Below are 7309 nucleotides of genomic sequence, written 5' to 3'. Positions count from 1 at the left end.
ATATATATATATATATATATATATATATAACTGCTCCTCAGATCTCTGCAGGGTAAATCCAGACAACTGGCTAGACTATCCAATCTGAATTTTCTCTTGCAAAACTAAAACGACTTTTGAACGTACACACATTTCACCGAAACAAGTTCCTTCCCTATTTTGCCGATTGTGATTGGTTTAAATAAATGGCAATAAACCAGAGGATGTTTTTCTCCCATCCTGAAATGCTGTGTGGACTAGTTGGACCCTCCTCTGCTGCACTATGAAGGAAGGTCTTGCAATGCAAGAAAAGGACGAACACACTACCATTGCCATGCGTAGAACCATGCCCCCCAGAGTACTGTATTTAGGGTCATGCAGCAGCAACTGGATGTCTGTTTTGGTTTCACAACAAACAGTAGTGATTGTTGCCCTGGTGTTATCGCTCTTTCAGAGCCCCGTGCCATTGTGATTCATGTTATTTCTGTTTTGTTTCTGTTCCTCAGCCTTTTTTAATCCTCAGCTCAAAGGAGCACGAGCTGATATTTAACTGCTCGGAGATGCCATACAGACTGCATCAGACCAGAGACAAAGAATTTCTCTTTTGTGGCACAAAACTATCTTTTCATAAGATGACTATCCAGTGAAACCCTCCCTCCCCATCTGTGGCGGTCCGGTTGGCCACCCACTTTGAAACCGCTGTGATGTGTCACTTGGTCCATGTTTTCCATCACCCTCTTATCCCTCGTGGCGATGGCTCGCCATGCTAGGGCTGTAATGGTCAACATGAAAAGATGAGGGATTGTTGACCTCCGCCTTCCTCCACAGAGGCACAGCTGAAGAATTATCCCCGTCTCTGCTTCTGGAGTGACTCTTGCTCCACCTCACTACTCAAACCAGAATGACACACAGTCAGTCAGATTGTATAAACAGATGTTTCCAGGGGGAAACAATTGACCACTCAACCTGAGCTCAAATAGCGGTGTGCCCAGGTCCATGTGTGTTTTTATTTCGTTCTTTATGTATGTATTTGGACTAAAAAGGCTCTTGGGATGGGTGAAATTGTTTTCTTTCCCCTCATACTGCTTGTTTCTCTAACTTTTCCTCTCAGTCGGACGTATTAGTGTCCTCTGCGAAGTTAGCTCCACACCTCTCGCAGGTGTGCTCCCTACTGACCACAAGCTGTGGGTTCTGTTCACCGCTCAGTCTCTGCATAATTATTCCTTTTCTCCTCATCTCTCTTTCCCACGCTCCCGTCTTGCTTCCCCCGGAGCTCCAGTGTTGGGATTTCCTCACCTTCAACACATCTGTGTGTTTATGCTCCAGCGGCACTCCCCACAGAAAGTTCATAAATTAGCAAATATATGCTGCAGAGATATCGCTCCCACACTATGATATGTTCAACTACAACCACCGTTGACAAGAGCGTAATGGATAAAAAGGATGTGGCGTGACCTCGCTGGGGAAATGTATCTGTCTCTTGACCTCAGCAGTCTTATTAAATAAATGGATCGGTGTCAGATATGTGAATAAGATGCTGAGGTTGTCAGTGAGGATATGCTATAGCAGAAAACATTTTATGTAGCTTAACACTGCGATATGTCCCTTTCAGCAAGTCACTTTTAACACCTTCAACGTTTAAAGTCATGAGAGGAAATGGTACAGGGGCTGGATATTGTTTTGGCACTGACTTAAATGTGTCTGTAGCACACGGAGAATTAAAAACTGTCAAGTAGTAAAAGCTGGCTCTGAATATTTGGTCTTCTTGACTTGAACGTTTTTAATTAAAATCAGAATTTGGCCGATGTTAGACTGGTTGCTTGCATTTAGACAGCATTTAACAAAGTTTCTATGGAAAAACATGTTTATGTTTCTCAAAGTATGGTATGGAAAAAGTGACATATTGGTCCCGAACACCCAGCACGACACAGGCTGGGAGCTAAATGCTAAACATCTGCCTCCATGTGCCTGTTGATGGGCTCTACGCAGCCGGGGCCTTGAAGTGGCCAGATGGTCGTAGCTGCTCCCTCTGTGGGATTCAAACTTAGCTCAGGCTTCTCTGATTGCACAAAGAAGCAAATGTATGGCAGAGAAGAATCTCCAATATCCATTTGTCACTCAGGATCTGCTTTCAGACTGCATATCTGATAGTTAAAATGGGAAGGGTGTACTGTTTGCATCCATATGCCGCCATCAGGTATGCTGTCAGATGCTCTCCCTGTCTAGACATTTGTTTTGCACTCTAGATAGTTTGACTAGTAAGCAGGTGAGCTGTCATTATTTTCCTCGACTGGAAGCTCCAAAAGCTCTCCTCAGAGCCAAATATTCCATCTGTCTGTCCGTCTTTTCCATCTCTTTCCACAGTGAACCCTGCGTAGCCTCTTCAGGGTGGCTGGCGTTGGAGTAATGTAACACTCGGAGAGATTGAAGACACGTGGAGTTAAAAACCTCATTCAGATATCCGAGGCACGAGACTCATGTGTCAGACGCAAGCCAAAATCAAGTGTTTGGTTCTTGTAGTATGAAATTACTTTCTTGCTGAGTCTGAATCTCCAGGTCCCACACATCACCTCACTGTTTGCGTTGCTGCCATGCTCACAACTTCGTTTCACATTAAGAACAGTTTTTAGGATTTTTTATTTTTATTTTTCATGTTTAGGCCACTCCCTTCATCCACATCTTACCTAAATTGTCACTTGCATTTCATTTCTTCGACGTGTTATCTGACTGTTATCAGTTTTCCCCCTTTGCTTGGCTTTGCTTTACACTTATCCACTTTTCTCAGATCTACAAGACACTATTGATAAGTCTGACAAGGAAAGATGAATTACCAGCCAGACTCCACCGAGTGCCTTGTCAAATCTGTATGAATGATGATTTAACCTGGCGTGTTTAGGCTACATGTGTGCAGATGTGCTAAGGATCTTTCTCCGCTGTCTCCTCTGATCCTCTGCTCTTTGATGTGAGGGCCTGCACTGTGTCGGAGCTCCTCGAGGCTGCTACGGGAAATCTCCCGGAGCATCTTCCTGCTGCACCGCCGGCTTTCCATTAGCCTGTAAGACGATATGTGGTCAGCCTCTGTCTGATCTGTATCTGTATCTCCGAATCAACAACATGATCTTTGAGAACAACATCTGCTCACAGTCAGGTTGGCTTGAAATGGAGGCTGTTGTCTTTTTGGCAATTACGTTTTGTTTGCAATTCTTTCGGGCTCGGGCCTTGTCGGGCCTAACTTTTTAGGCCCGATTACAGCTCTAGTATGCACCCGCAGATAGAACTACTTCATCTTTTTAATAACCTTTCCAAAACCAAGAAAGAGCAAAAGTGTAAGGATTGGAATAAACAGTGTTTGTTTATCTGCCCCTGTGTAAGCTGCAAAGCTAAGCATGCCCAGCTAAATCATTTTGAGTTCACAGTTAAACTGTAAATGTGCTCTGCGAGAACAGTACCTGAAGGGTGTGGGGCTTAGCCAACTGTCAGTTGTTGTTTTCCTGGGAAAAGGCATTTTTGTGATATTCTAAACATTTTAGTGTGGCTTTAAAAAAGCCCATTAACCTCTTCCCATCCAATTCACGACAACGGGGTGAGGAGGAGTCACCAGGATTTAGTGAAAAGGGGTCAAAGGAGAGATTTAATTAGGTTCAGGATATACGCATCTGGGTTGAAAGGAAACTGTTACGGCCGAACTTCCATTCAAACTGATAAGAAAGGCTTCTTCCTCAGGCTTTCCACGCTGCCCTCAAGAGCTTCGGCCTATCGGTTTCTCTTCCTGTTTAAGTCGGCCTCTTTTTCCGTCCTCATATGGAACTCATTTGTCTCTCCTGTGTAAGGGACTACAACAGTCAGATGAACGCTGTAGCTGACTGCAGTGTTGGCTGATTCCATCCCAGTGCTTTTGTAAGCAATCCTGAGACACTTTGCTCCCATCAGCCAGAAAGGTAATCCATTAGTCAGACAGTCAACCGTCTGCTCTATCAGTTAGTGGGCATCCAGGCAGCCATCTAGTCCTTTAAGTATTTATTAGTGACTGATGAAGGATGGAATAGGATGTGTGTGTGTGTTGTTCATGTATTGGTTATTAGTGTGCACGTTTAACAGTACTTGAGTAAATGTACTTAGTTATTCTCCACCACTGCTTTAAACACAAAGTAACACTTAAACCGTACACAAGGTAAAGTAGTTCTGTAGCATGAAGTGCACTTTTGCTCTTTTAAGTACACTTATATAGACCAATTTAGTCTTAAAGTTTTAAACTAGTCCACTTGCAAGTATACCAACAGTATATGTATTCGCAGGAGGATACTTAATAATGTGTACTTGAGGTTAACATGTTTTTTGTAAAGGAAGTGAAAATCTAATTCTCATTTGGGCTGATAATAAGATGTTGGCATTGGCTGATTGAAAGTGTGCAGAGAGCAATGAAAACAGAGCGAGAAGGTGAGAGAAACTGAGACCAGGAGAGAAAGAGAGAGAGAGAGGAGAGACCCTCTGCAGCTCCAGCTTCTGTTATTCTAACCCAGATTCAGCACTGAAATATGGCCACCATGTGGACTCTCTCAAGAAGTGTGGCTCCAGTGTCAGGCCCAGCCAATCAGAGGAGACGCGGCGGTCCAGGGAGGAGGGATGTGGGGAGGGTTCAGGAGTTAGGAGTCTAAGAGAAAAAGAGAGGCATTAAAAGTGTGTGAGCAGAGCAGAAGAGTCAGGGCAGAGAAGCCACATCTCCAGGAGAGCTGGACTATCCACAGACCAATGGAGACAGGTTGGTCTTATTTCTCTTAATTGTCCTGCACTAATTTCCTCCGTTTAACCTACTGAGGGATGAACACTTGAGTCACTCATTCATATGAACTGTCAGTTGGGTTCCTGGCTGATGTCATAGGATGTAAATATTATGTATACTATATATATTATGTAGGTCTGAATCACAAGCTCCAGGATGCTGAGCAGATGTGCAGCAGTGCAAGGAAAACCTGGCTATGGACTCCTTTTGTATTAAAGTATTAAAGTCTGCAATTTCCCTTAAATAATAGATGTATTCTGTCCTGCTTACACAAGAGCTATAGAATAATACAAAATTAAATGGATGCCCAAATCAAGAAGAACTTGTACTACTGGTTTTGCTGTATGTGACATTTTACCAGGTCACGAGAAAAGAAGAGTATTTCAGGGGTCTGCATTCCCTTTCAGTAGCTGCAGGGGCTTCCCATTCAAACAGATCCTTGCAGATTATGAGTGCTCCCTTTGTTTTAAAATTGCTTGGGTCCTATAAGACATGAGAGGTATGAGCTGGACATGCAAGGGAATCCCCAAAAAATAGAAGCTGCATACCTCTCAGTTTGTCATTGGATAATATTTAACAGAATGAGATGCTTAAAAGCTTATCTTCAGCATGTAAACCCTACATAAACTCGCCCCTAAACCACTCATCCAGCTCTAAACAAACACCCTCCATGGTGACGCGTCACTCTGGTCGTGGCATGTCCATAGATATGTAGATTGTTTCCGGTCCCCGGCAGTGTGAAAAGGCGTTTCCTGCTGTTTTGTTGCTGTGATAAGAGAAAGCCTGAGTGGACACTTTGAACAGGAGGTGTAGTAGCAGCAGCGGGGATGGCAGTGTTGGTCTATAAGTGCTTTGGTCCACCCATTTGGTCAAGATTGTAATATCTCAAGAACTATGATCCCCAGACACAGACATTCATGATCCCCAGAGGTTGAGGCCTAATGACTTTGGCGATCCCAGGACTTTCCTCTGGCACCACCACTAGGTTAACTGTTGGATACCTTGCTGTGAAATTAAGTACAAACCTTCAAGTCGCCCTCAGGGTGAATTGTAATAACTTTGGCGATCCCCTGACTTTTCATCAAACCCAATTTTCTAACTTTGAATACTTTGGTTTATGACCAAATACCTGCAGAACTAATGGCATTCTACAGCACAATATATGCAGTATGCGAGCTCCCACATTTGCACTTGCCATCATTCATAATCATTTTAGCCAACGGTCGGCCATTGGATATTCTGAAGAGCTGCAATGCATTTTGGGACAGTTGACTAGGTCCTGTACAGAAAGCTCATGTCTCAAACTCAGAAATTCTTGCTAATGTAGCATACATCCTTTAATTTCTCACATACACATAATTTAATATGCACTTGGAATGCACTACATATTACATTTTAAACCATGTTAGTATGAATAGTATGTTGGTATGCCATTTTGAGCAGGCCCATTGTCCATTGTTTAATTGAGTGTGAATGTTAATGGTGTTCTGTATGATCGTACCCGATCATGCATCTTTATTGATCATTAGCAAATCCTGAACATCATTTTGAGCCTCTCCATTAGTTGCCGGGAAACTGATGTCCAACTGTGAAGAAGTTCCCTTTACTTGGGGGGAGCGTGTGTCAGATGGCAGGGAGTCTAGTAAGTGTGTGCTCGCATTGGGGATTAGGGTTGGGGGTCATTGGGGTGGTGGGTGCAGTCTGAAGCTTGTAAACTCTTCTGTGTATGTAAACCGAGCCTCAAATAATCCTGGGTCTCCCCCCAGGTTACTCAGGGAGTATAAAGGAGATCATAAATCCACCTCGAGCCTCACATACTGTATATGGAGTACCAGGCTTCTGTCTATCTTGGGAAATTTCTGTTCTGATAACTGCTCAAATCTGTCTGTCTGGGAACAGCGAGCAGACGTCTGCGTTTATGTTATGAAACATACCAGGTACATTAATAGAACCAGATCTGTTTTAGACTTTGTTTTAGATCCATTAACCCACATTCAAAGGGGCAGCTTTAGACAAATTTAGAACCACTAGTAGTAACTGTGTAACCAACAGGCATGTGATGCCAACTAAGAAAGGGCAAAGGTTAAGTGTCCAGGTCTTCAAAGCTTCGTATCTCCCCAGCTGATTCGAATTGTTTCAGCTCCAAAATGTTTTCCAACAATATTCCTGTGAGTGAGGAATTAGCCTTCGCAACTGGCCAGCAAATGTTTGACCCTAAAACTTCGGACTGCCCGTTGGTCTTAAATCCTAACGTCAAACATGAGTCTCGTCATAGGACCTCTGGGACTCGAGCTTCAACGGTCTTTTTGTGCAAGGGGGTGGGAGGTTTTTCAAAAAGTCCAGCTCGTGAATGTGGGTCTGCATCTGTTCCTGCATCTGTTCATGGTAAGGCAACAAGAACGCTTGTGATTCATAAAATTAATTTTGGTCAGAATCCACAGAGGCGGCTGTCTGTGCCTGTTATTACGATCTCATCTGCTTTACACAGTCTAAACATACTCAACGTTCGCACACACACACACGCACACACACACACACACACACACACAC

General features: G+C 43.6%; 1 protein-coding gene across 4 annotated transcripts in view; it reads left to right on the top strand.

Moving 5' to 3' along the window:
* Positions 1-7309, top strand: part of lhfpl2a (LHFPL tetraspan subfamily member 2a) — a 41996-nt gene that overhangs the window by 21686 nt on the left and 13001 nt on the right. The window contains exon 1 of one of the 4 annotated variants that reach the window (XM_032539799.1): positions 4616-4738. The exons of the other annotated variants lie outside the window; for them this stretch is intronic. The gene's annotated coding sequence lies outside the window, so the exon portion shown is untranslated. Of the gene's footprint in view, positions 1-4615; positions 4739-7309 lie in introns of those variants that run through there. 4 annotated transcript variants of the gene reach the window in all.

The sequence above is a fragment of the Etheostoma spectabile genome, chromosome 16, assembly GCF_008692095.1.
Source record: "Etheostoma spectabile isolate EspeVRDwgs_2016 chromosome 16, UIUC_Espe_1.0, whole genome shotgun sequence".
Classification (NCBI taxonomy): domain Eukaryota; kingdom Metazoa; phylum Chordata; class Actinopteri; order Perciformes; family Percidae; genus Etheostoma; species Etheostoma spectabile.
The sequence above is the reverse complement of the archived record's forward strand: the minus strand, read 5'-3'. Positions and strand labels throughout refer to the sequence as shown.